This window comes from Bombina bombina, chromosome 5, assembly GCF_027579735.1.
Source record: "Bombina bombina isolate aBomBom1 chromosome 5, aBomBom1.pri, whole genome shotgun sequence".
Classification (NCBI taxonomy): Eukaryota; Metazoa; Chordata; class Amphibia; order Anura; family Bombinatoridae; genus Bombina; species Bombina bombina.
In genome coordinates, this window is record NC_069503.1 from 951,215,413 (window position 1) to 951,228,359 (window position 12,947).

Consider the following 12,947-nt stretch of genomic DNA (forward strand, 5'->3'; position numbering starts at 1 on the left):
CTTTTAGAAAATTGTACCAACTCGCAACAGCAGCAACTGCATTTATTAAATACACAGTCAAATAAGAGACGGCTTTAGAATTCTGAATGGATCCTGTATAAAAAAGAAAAACAGAATAATTAAGTTAACAATACACAAAAATAACATAAAAAACTTAGTAAAAGAAAGTCAATGAATTAAAGGGGTATGCAATACTAATAACTATATACCTTTCAGAGATGGAAAATTCCTTTGAGAAAATTGTACCAACTCTCAACAGCAACAGCAGTTATTAAATACACAGTCAAATAAGGGCCAGGCCCGGCATTAGAATTCTGAAAGGATCCTGTATAATATCAAAAAATAAAACAGGTTATTTAAGTAAATAAAACAGTAGACAAAAATTTTTTTAAAAGTTAAATTAGATTTATAACCACATTCCTACCTTAGAGAGCTTGTGGAGCATTCAGCAGGAGAAGTCCTCTTCTTTAAAGAAACCCTTTGTTTTGCGCCATTTTTTTAAAATATTCGCAAGGTGATGATGGTAGATTTTTCATGTTCTTTTTTTTAAAAAAGAAATACTATAATTTGCAGAAATAGCAGCAGCACTAGCAACATCAACTGTAGATTATGAATGCTAAATATCATATAACATTAAATTCTAGTAGTACAAGACACTGTTTATCTGATTCGAAATCCAGCAGCAGTAGCAGTAGGTAGCGGTAGGACAGCCGAAGAAGCAGTAAAAGGACATAAAAAATAAAAATGATCTTTTATACTTTTATTTTTAAAAAAATAATTTTTATATTTTATATCCTTTTAAAAAAAAATTTTGGGGGAGGTTTACATATTTGTATCCACAATTGGTCTTTGTTCTGAGGGATCATCGTCGTCTGTATCACTGCTGCCGGTAGTGTTTTGTCTGATAGCCTCCAACTGATGTTGTTCTGGTATCCAGTGTTGATTCATTTTGAGAAATGTTAAACGGTCAACATTTACACTAGATAGTCTATTTCGATGATCAGTCACAACACTACCAGCAGCACTAAACACACGCTCTGACTGAACACTCGTTGGGGGACAACTTAAATATTGAAAGGCAATATGTGACAATTCAGGCCATAATATTTTTTTTGATTTCCAGTAACTCAATGGGTCAGAACGAGGCTCTATAAAAGTGTTATCCAACATATATGCAGTTACCATTTGCACTGCAGAACACTGATTGTCTTCATGTAATCTTGCATCTTGACCTGTAGCCATAATGCCATATTTGCCAAAAAGACCCCACAATGAGTTAGTGGAATTACCGCCGCACACTGAATTGTCAGATATTGAGTCAGACTCAGAACTGTTACAATCTGGGAAAGAAGTCCGACCACTACCAGTGCAACTGTTGCTAGACTGATTTGTAGAGTTGTTTGAGTTTGCTCGCCGATTAATTTCAATTTCTTGCTTTACTTTGTAGATGAGTACTCCCTTGCATCTCTCAACCGTATGTTCTTTTCCATCAACAAAATTATACATCTGACCTTTAAAACGTGGGTCCAACAGAGTAGCAAGAAGGTACTCATCTCTTTTTTTGATGGAGATGATCCTTGGATCTTTCAACAAACACAAAATTAATTTTCTTCCAAGCTGAGCAAGATCAAACAACTCTATATCATTCTCATCTTCAGCAGAATCAGATAAACAGTTATCTTGCACTTGATGCAAGGAACTCAGTCTAGTTTCAAGAAGCGAAATTAATGGAAGGACCTGACTAAGGCTTGCATCTTGTTCACTTACCATTAATGTTGCCTCTTTAAACGGCTGAAGAACCTTGCACACATCACTCATAAGATGCCACTGTGCCGAAGTCAAATGGACTCCATCTAATGTTTTTCTTAAAGTCATAAGGTATTCAATTATTGCCTTTCGTTGTTCATAAAGGCGTTGAAGCATGTCAAACGTGCTATTCCATCGCGTAGAAACATCAATTATGAGTTGATGGCGTGGCAAATTATTGTTTTCTTGTAATGTTAGTAACGAATTTTGGGCATGGTAGGAACGGTGGAAATGCGAGCATATCTTTCGTGAAGCATTCAACATGTCATGAATATGTGTTGAATCTGAAAGAAATTTGTTAACAACCAAATTTAATATATGTGCAAAACAAGGCACGTGTATCATTTGTCCATTCTTGAGTGCACAAACAATGTTAGAGCCATTGTCTGAAGACACAAAACCAACCGTGAGGCTGCGTGGCAAAAACCAATCATTTATTACTTCATTCAGCTTATCAAGAATATTAGCTGCATTGTGATTCTTTCGTTCAAAACTATTCATGCACAGTGTTGCATGCTTACGATAAGATATGCGTCGCATTGGCCTTGAGGAAACATACTCATTAGAGTCATTACTTACGGCAAATGATACCCAATGTGCAGTCACAGTCATATAGTCTGCACCCTGTGGACTTGTCCACATGTCAGTTGTAATATGAACTTTGTTACACTCTGACATTTCTAATTGTTTGCCAACATTTTGTAAAACAATTTTATGAATTTCTGGAACACCTTTTCGTGAAAAATAATGACGACTCGGGATTTGCCAACGAGGAACCACTGATTGCATTAATTCCCGAAAGCCTTGACCTTCAACAAATTTAAAAGGAAGCATATCGATTGCAAGCATTTTTGCAACTTTAAAATTAATTTGGCGAACACGTTCATGGTTTGGGGGATATTTTTGACCACTCTCAAAAGCAACTTGTAAAGTACTCTGTCGCTTAGACACTGCTGTACTCCCAGAACTTGGCAATAAATTTGATAAAAGTTGATTGCTGCTGCTGCATGAACTTCTACTGGTGTTATTAAAGCCATCATCATTGGCAGTAGGTGGTAGCATAACATTAGTATTTCTTTCTGTGGATAAAGCAAGATTTTTATTTAAATATCTGTCCCATATCACTTTATGTCTACTATTCATATGAGACCGCAAGGAAGTGGTTCCCAAATTACTTCCTGCTTTTCCTCGACTTATTTTTTTATTACATATTTTACATGTTGCTTTACTTTGATCTAGTTTATCGACAGAATAAAAATTCCAAACTACACTACCACCTACTGCACTACTACGTGACCTGGGAGTCATAATGGATGATGATGATGGAATTTCCATTACAGCAGCGCCAGCTGCTCTTATTTCACAAGTTGCAACTTGTGGTGGTGTAGCATCTAGTGGTTCAATTGTGGGAATTTTTCTTTGTTTGGCCCCGTTGGCAGCATTAGAATGAATTCTATCTGACTGTGACTGCAACATTGGTGACTCTTTGGATGGAATAGCACGTTTGAGATGCTTTTGGAACAGTGGATACGTAGAAGTGATGGTGCAAGGTGGATTTGGTTCCTCAATGATACTACAATCTGAATCATCAGAATCACAATCGAGATTTGGAGTATACACAGATCCTTCAGATATAAAATCTTCAAATTCAAATTCAGAATTATTTTCATTTTCTACAGAGATGCTGCTACTGCTGCTGCTATTCCTTCCGGAAGTTTCCATAGTTATTTCAAGATCAACTCCATTATCACCTGCTGGTTCTCTGGGTAATTCATTAATAGAAGTGGAATTTTCTAATGCTGCTTCCTGCAAGCACTGCTGCTCTGCATGTTCAGATCCAATTGGGGGATTTTTTTTCTTCAAAAATGCATGAATTGCCATTCTTTGACGACCACTGCGTGTGGTTCCGGACACTTTGTTTTCTTTAACTACTTCAACTGCATCATTATTGGTCTCCATTTGCTTTTGCTGCTGTTGACTGCTGCTGCTGGAAGCTGAAATCATTCTTCTTGCAACTTTTTTTGGCATCTTGGTAGATTCCAATTAAAGAAGACACTGCTTTAATTTTATTGAATAATAAAATTTGATGAGTATCAAAATGCTATTGCACGTCTGTGTCGTTATTTCTTGCTGCTACTGCTGCTGCTGTATAAATCTTCTCACTCTATAATTAACAATGATTTAACTTAGGATAAAACATACATATACACCCAAATAATACATATATATATAATACATATAACATTACATATATGTCTAGTATGCAAACCAAAGTTAATAGAAATGTATTACATTTTTGTATAGTCTACTGACTATGTGATTTTGAATGTTCTTGATTGACAAAGCAGATTAGAACTATATAGTTGGTAAAACTTGTAGTGTAGTATACGTGAGTGTGTGTGTATGTATGTGAGTGAGTGTGTGTATGAGTGTGTGTGTGTGGTTGTATGAGTCTGTGTATGAGATTGTGTGTGTATGAGAGAGTGTGTGTATGAGAGTATGTGTGTATGGGATTGTGTGTGTATGGGATTGTGTGTGTATGAGTGCGTGTGTGCGAGAGTATGTGTGTGCATGAGATTCTGTGTGTGTGTTGTATCAGTGTTTGTGTATTAGAGTGTGTGTGTGTGTAAGAGTGTGTGTGTATGAGAGTATGTATGTATGAGTGTGTCTGAAAGTGTGTGTGTATGAGAGTGTGTGTATGAGATTGTGTGTGTGTATGAGAATGTGTGTGTATGACTGTATGTGCGTGTGTACGTGTACTTATGCAATTTTAATAAATACATTACAAGCGTGGAGGGGTCTCATTTCAAACATTTAGCCAAATGGGAGACGAACAGTCTAAGACTTTGATAACTAAGATAAAAAATTTGAATTCTAATTTTAATTAGAAATAAAACCATCTTATGTATTATAGTTAGTAATGGAATGGTGTTAAAATTCGAATTTTAACACTTCTAGTATTAACTATAATAGCTAAGATGTGTTAATTTCGAAATAAAATTCGAATTTTAACACCACTATTAACCATTATAGATAAGATGTGCTAATTTAGAATTAAAATTCGAATTCGAATTTTACATCTTTGCTATTGTTTTAAATTCGCAATTAACATAATGATACATACAATTCGAAAATAAAACAATAACTATAATAAAGATGTAAAATTCGAATTCGAAATGAACATATGTATTATAGTTAATAGTGTTGTTAAAATTCGAATTTTAATTCGAAATCAACACCTCTATCATTTAATAGTTATACTATGTGATGGAGGTGTTGGTTTCGAATTAAAATTCGAATATTAACACTACTTGTAACTATAATAGATAAGTTATGCTAATTTAGAATTAAAATTCGAATTTTACATCTTTGCGATAGTTTTAAATTCGAAATTAAAATAATGTTACATACAATTCGAAAATAAAACAATAAGTATAATAAATATATAAAATTCGAATTCGAAATCAACACTTCTATCATTTAATAGTTATAGAAAGTAAATGAAGTGTTGATTTCGAATTAAAATTCGAATATTAACAGTACTTGTAACTATAATAGATAAGATGTGCTAATTTCGAATTAACATTCGAATTCGAATTTTACAACTTTGCAATACTTTGAAATTCGAAATTAACATAATGTTACATACAATTCGAAAATAAAACAATAAGTATAATAAATAGGTAAAATTCGAATTCGAAATGAACTTATCTATTATAGTTAATAGTGCTGTTAAAATTCGATTTTTAATTCGAAATCAACACTTCTATCATTTAATAGTTATAGAAAGTAAAGGAAGGGTTGATTTCGAATTAAAATTCGAATATTTACAGTACTTGTAACTATAATAGATAAGATGTGCTAATTTCGAATTAAAATTCGAATTCTACAACTTTGCAATAGTTTGAAATTCGAAATTAACATAATGTTACATACAATTCGAAAATAAAACAATAAGTATAATAAATAGGTAAAATTCGAATTCGAAATGAACATATCTATTATAGTTAATAGTGCTGTTAAAATTCGAATTTTAATTCGAAATCAACAGTTCTATCATTTAATAGTTATAGAAAGTAAAGGAAGTGTTAATTTCGAATTAAAATTCGAATATTAACAGTAAATGTAACTATAATAGATAAGATGTGCTAATTTCGAAATAAAATTCGAATTCGAATTTTACATCTTTGCAATAGTTTTAAATTCGAAATTAACATAATGTTACATACAATTCGAAACTAAAACAATAACTATAAGAAAGATGTAAAATTAGAATTCGAAATGAATATATGTATTATAGTTAATAGTTTTGTTAAAATTCGAATTTTAATTCGAAATCAACACCTCTATCATTTAATTGTTAGATTAAGTGATGGAGGTGTTGGTTTCGAATTAAAATTCGAATTTTAACAGCACAAGTAACTATAATAGATAAGATGTGTTAATTTCGAATTAAAATTCGAATTCGAATTTTACACTATCCTTATTGTTTTAAATTCGAAATTAACACAATACATACAATTCGATAATAAAACATAACTATAACAAATATGTAAAATTCGAATTCGAAATGAACATATCTATTATAGTTAATAGTGCTGTTAAAATTCGAATTTTAATTCGAAATCAACACTTCTATCATTTAATAGTTATAGAAAGTAAAGGAAGTGTTAATTTCGAATTAAAATTCGAATATTAACAGTAAATGTAACTATAATAGATAAGATGTGCTAATTTCGAAATAAAATTCGAATTCGAATTTTAGATCTTTGCAATAGTTTTAAATTCGAAATTAACATAATGTTACATACAATTCGAAACTAAAACAATAACTATAAGAAAGATGTAAAATTAGAATTCGAAATGAATATATGTATTATAGTTAATAGTTTTGTTAAAATTCGAATTTTAATTCGAAATCAACACCTCTATCATTTAATTGTTAGATTAAGTGATGGAGGTGTTGGTTTCGAATTAAAATTCGAATTTTAACAGCACAAGTAACTATAATAGATAAGATGTGTTAATTTCGAATTAAAATTCGAATTCGAATTTTACACTATCCTTATTGTTTTAAATTCGAAATTAACACAATACATACAATTCGATAATAAAACATAACTATAACAAATATGTAAAATTCGAATTCGAAATGAACATATCTATTATAGTTAATAGTTGTGTTAAAATTCGATTTTTAATTCGAAATCAACACCTGTTGGTTTCGAATTAAAAATCGAATTTTAACAGCACTAGTAGCTATAATAGATAAGATGTGTTAATTTCGAATAAAATTTCGAATTTTACATCTTTGCTATAGTTTTAAATTAGAAAATAATACAATAATACATACAAATCGAAAATAAAACAATAACTATAACAAATATGTAAAATTCGAAATTAACATATCTAATATAGTTAATAGTTGTGTTAAAATTCGAATTTTAATTCGAAATCAAGACCTCTATCACTTCATATAGTCATATAAAGTGATATGTGTTGATTTCGATTTTAAATTCGAATTTTAACACCTTTAGTAATTAATAATAGAGAAGATAGTTCATTTAGAATTAAAAATCGAATTTTACATCTTTAATAGTTAATAATTCGAAATTAACACAATAATAACTGAAATTCGAATTTTAAAAAATTAAACACATCTATCACTTGATATAACTACTATATTGGCCTTAAATTCGAAATGAACTCTATAACTATAAAACATATAACATTTGAAAATAACACCATCATAACTTTATTAAAGGGACATGAAACCCACATTTTTTCTTTCATGATTCAGAAAGAGCATGTGATTTTAAACTACTTTATAATTACTTCTATGATCTAATTTGCTTCATTCTCTTGATATCCTTTGCTGAAAAGTATATCTAGATAGCATCTGTAGCTGCTGATTGGTTGCTGCACATAGATGCTTCGTGTGATTGGTTCACCCATGTGCATTACTATATCTTCAAAAAAGATATCTAAAGAATGAAGCAAATTAGCTAATAGAAGGAAATTGGAATGTTGTTTAAAACTTTGAATTTCAAATAGAAAAAAATACAATACAATACAATCTACATAGGTAAATATAGCACTACAGCATTATCAACTCATCAAAATGCAAAGCCAAAAAAATGCATACCATTTTTAAAAAAAAATGAAAAAATCCAATAAAAAAAAAAAAAAATATTAAAATAAGATTTTTACATTACAGTACATAATTATACATATCAGAGTTCAAAAATCTCAAATAAAATCGAGTATATATACAATACATATAAATTAGAACCTAGTCAGCATCACTGGCTGCCAAATTGCAAATTTGCCCAATTCCATACTACTACAACACAGGACTAGCAGGCAGCACAGTAAAAAAGAAACAACACTACATTACAACAATTACAACATCTCTATGATGAACATCAGTACTTCTCAACCACAGTCCTCAAGTTAACCTAGGCCAGTAGTAAGCTATCTTTATAACGTCTTAAAAGGATTGTCTAGTCAAAATTAAAGTTTGCTGATTCAGACAGAGGCAGAGCATGCAATTTTAAGCAACTTTCAATTTTACTCCTATTATCAATGTTTCTCAATTCTCTTGGTAAAAGTGAAAGAAATATCTGAATCATGAAAAAAAAAAAAAATCTGTTTCATATCACTTTAACTGGAGCACAGGTAAAATAATCAGTAACCATGTTAACTAAATTGGCCCTCACCTTAGGTACTGATTATTTCACCAGTGCTCTAGTTAAGACAGCATGAAAATATGGCCTGTATTTTGCCTATAAAAATAAATAGACCGCATATTACCTCCACAAATATTGATGAAATTGATTGAAGATGAAGATAACAAATGCGTCTTCTCACGGTGTGCAGTCCACCCTCCACAGTTGTGTAATGTGTCCACACAAAATTCCAAAAAAAGATGCCACAGGAGCAAATAGATAATAGTATATAGAAAAAAATTGGTATCCAAATAATCCAACACGAGTACACGACCACAAAACCAGTACGTCCTTCTCCAAAACTAAACCTTTCAAATGAAATGTTAAGAGCTACATCTATTTATAACATTTACATATGGGAGGGAATAACTTGATTTAAATATTTAAATTCGAATATTAAATAATTCGAATTCGAATATTACATTTAAAAATACAATTTTAGTTAAGAAATACAATTTCGAAATTAAAATCAAATTCGAAAATTTCGAATATTTATAATATAATAGCATTATTATAACAAATTCGAATTTGAATAGTACATTAGAAAAGCAAATACTATTTCGAAATTTAAATCGAATTCGAATATCTCATTAAAAATAGTATATAATATATTCAATCGAATTCGAATATAACATTTCGAATTAGAATATGATATATCTCATCGAATTCGATTAGAATCGAATTCGAATATTATATTTCGAATTCGAATGTGAAATATAGTTTTCGAATTCTAATATAAAATTCGAATTTGAATAGAATAGAATTCGAATATTATATATCGAATTCGAAAGTGAAATATAGATTTCGAATTCGAATATAATATTATCGAAAATAAAACATTCTATTAATAAGAACGAATATTTTCGAATGTAAGCGAAAAATTCGAAAACGAACATTCGAAAATCGAATGTTAGAATGTTAACTAAACATTCGAAATTCGGTTCGAACGAACGAATATCGGAAAATTCGTTTTAAAATTCGAATGTTTAGAAACATTCGCCCATCCCTAGTAAGACTTAATGATTGGGAGCCAGCTACAAATAAATTTACTGATTTTATTTTCTGATGCAAATGCTTCATAAATAATTTGAGACTGGATTTCCCTAAGAAAGAGGCGAAAAGATGGAGCCCTGGCAGCCTGCCAGTTCTTAGTAATAAGATATCTAGCTGTAAGTATAATAGTTGTAATGGAGTATAAAAATTGAGGGCCTGTATAATTATGAATTTTTAGCAGAATCACCTCATCTAGGGAAAATTGTATAGATAATTTAAAGAGACAGTCTACACCAGAATTGTTATTGTTTTAAAAGATAGATAATCCCTTGTTAACCCATTCCCTAGTTTTGCATAACCAACACAGTTATATTTATATATTTTTTACCTTTGTGATTATCTTGTATCTAAGCCTCTGCAGACTGCCCCTTTATTTGTTCTTTTGACAGACTTGCAGTTTAGCCATTCAGTGATGGCTCCCAGGTAACTTCACGTGCACAAGCACAGTGTTATCTATATGAAAAACATGAACTAATACCCTCTAGTGGTGAAAAACCTGTTAAAATGCATTCTTAAGAGGCGGCCTTCAAGGTCTAAGAAATTAGCATATGAACCTCCTAAGTTAAGCTTTCAACTAAGAATACCAAGAGAACAAAGAAAACTTGGTGATAAAAGTAAATTGGAAAATTGTTTAAAATTACATGCCCTATCTGAATCATGAAAGTTTTTTTTTTGGACTAGACTGTCCCTTTAAATAACTGGTTAACCCAGTACTGAATTTTCAACCAAAATTGGAAAATTTTGGGACAAGACCAAAACATATGCACTAAATTAGCGTTAGGGGAGGAACAACGTGGACATATAAATATTTGTATAGGATAAAACTGAGCCATCCTGGATGGAGGAATATAGAAATGTTAATGAGCTTAATATGGAATTCCTTCCAGCTCGTGGCAATCACACATTTATTTAGTAAGACTAAGGGGCCCATTTAACAAGCTCTGTATGGAGCTTGTGGACCCGTGTTTCTGGCGAGTCTTCAGACTCGCCAGAAACAGCAGTTATGAAGCAGTGGTCACAAAGACCACTGCTCCATAACCCTGTCTGCCTGCTCTGAGCAGGCGGACAGGAATCGGCAGAAATCAACCCAATCGAGTACTATCGGATTGATTGACACCTCCCTGCTGGTGGCCCATTGGCCGCGAGTCTGCAGGGGGCGGCGTTGCACCAGCAGCTCTTGTGAGCTGCTGGTGCAATGCTGAATATGGAGAACGTATTGCTCTCCGCATTCAGCGAGGTCTTGCGGACCTGATCCGCACTGTCGGATCAGGTCCGCAAGACCTTTCATAAATAGGGGCCTAAGCTCTGACTGATCATATCTGCATTTATAGCTGGCAAAAAGCTCACCCAAAGCATAAGATCATAAATAAGTGATATTGAGGTATCACCAATTCAAAATTTATTGATACATAAGTCAATCTTGGACCAATCAGTTAGCATATCCGTTATAAGATTCCGACTCAAGATGAAATGGCGAAACTGGAAAAACACGAACAGATTATTCCTGAGTAAATTGAATTGTTGAAAGAGGATATCAGAAGGAAATATGTGTTGACTTTCTGAGATTACATCAAGAAAGGGGGAGTGGGGTATAGAGAGGGTGCCTAAGCCTAAAAATATCAACACTTTCAATGATAAGTTATATAGCAAATATTTATTAAAACACACAATTCTAATAAAGGATTAAATTCATGTAAAAGGGACGTCTCCCCAAAGCAAGATGTATGTATAAAAACAGTTAAAAAGATTAACCTTGCTAATAGCAAACAATTATAAGCATATGAAAAAATACAATAAATCTAAAATGCAAATAGAATTAGATTGAGTAGAATATACAATGCCTTTGCTGTATATGGATACAGATAAACCTGGGAGAAAAAAGTAGCAAGTGCTAAACAGCAATAAAGTGTCCAATATAAATAGCAAACATATGTCACATTAGGGATTGGTTACTGATAGTTATTCCGGTATGAGGCAGTTTATTAAAAAACAAACTTTCCCTTATTGCGATCTCTGTTGATAGATATAGAACAGACAGGTGCGGATTAGAGCAGGCACATACCGCTCAAAGATAAAGGTCAGAGTTGGTACCTGATTCTCTGCAGTGTTCATTACTCTGTGAGATAATCCACAGAATTAACGGAATGGATTGCACAGTTTTATCCAAAAACACCAACAGATCGTCTGCATAAAGAAGAATTTTCAATTTATGTACCCCCATGGGGACTCCGCTCAAATGATCTCTTAGCCAAATAGCCAACGAATCTAGAGCGATGTTAAAAAGAAGGGGTGACAACGGGCATCCTTGCCTTGTTCCCCTTCCAAGCGTTATTTTAGGGGAGAGCATCCCATTAATCAATAGATAAGAAAACGGATTTTTATATATTTTATGAATAAAATGTACAAACTGCGCTTGAAAACCAAACTTGTCCAATGCCCTAAATAAGTAATGCCATGTGATGGAATCAAATGCTTTTTCTGCATCTACTGGGAGAAGCGCTATATCTGAATGAATTCCCTTATTTTTAGATTTATCCCTATTCCACATATAATCTAGAAACATAACCACTTGACGGATATTTTTAGAGGAATTCCTACCGTACATAAACCCGGTCTGATCAGGATGTATAATCTTATCTAAACCTTTAGCCAGTCTAGTTGCAATAATCGAGGTCATGATTTTATAATCCCCATTAAGGACAGAAATTGGTCTGTAAGATGCTGGATCTTCCACCTCCTTATCTATCTTTAAGATTAGGGTTATATTAGCTGCAGAGAAATAATTAGACATAGTATTATTATGTGAATAATACTCAATATACAACCTTTCTAATGTGTAGTTAATCTCCTTATTTAAAATTTTATAAAATTCAGCAGGTAGGAAATCAGGTCCTGCTGCCTTATTTGATTTAGTTTTTTCTATTGCTTTAGTGATTTCTTCTCCTGTAATAGGCAAATTTAATTCACATAAATGTTCTTTGGAAATCTTTGGAAGTAAGATTTTTGACCAAAAGCTATCTAATTTTAAGAGATTAGTATCAGTTTTACTATACAACTTTTGATAAAAGCTATGAAATGCTTTAATAATGTTTTCAGAGTCTATATATCTATCCATACCAGACTTAATTGCTGTAATATCATTTTTACTCTTCCTATTTTTAAGCAAGTTAGCTAAATGTTTTGCTGAAGTGCCATGATATCCTCTGAATTGTAAATTCAATTTTAGCTCCTCTCTATGAGATTTCTTTTTTAAGAACACATCAAGATCGTTTCTGGCTTCACAATATTTGTTCCAGTGAAGTGCGGATGTATTATTATAGTATCTTCTAAAAGCATTTTTAACTTGGTTTGCAAGCTGTA

At 32.0% G+C, this 12,947-nt stretch overlaps 1 long non-coding RNA gene across 1 annotated transcript; it reads right to left on the reverse strand.

Annotated features, from left to right (window-relative positions):
- Positions 1–538, reverse strand: LOC128659569 (uncharacterized). Its single transcript, XR_008402430.1, has 3 exons — positions 425–538; positions 210–325; positions 1–93 (listed from the first exon to the last, which is right to left on the reverse strand). It is a non-coding gene; the product is annotated as an uncharacterized LOC128659569 (long non-coding RNA).
- Positions 539–12,947: the final 12,409 nt, after the last annotated feature.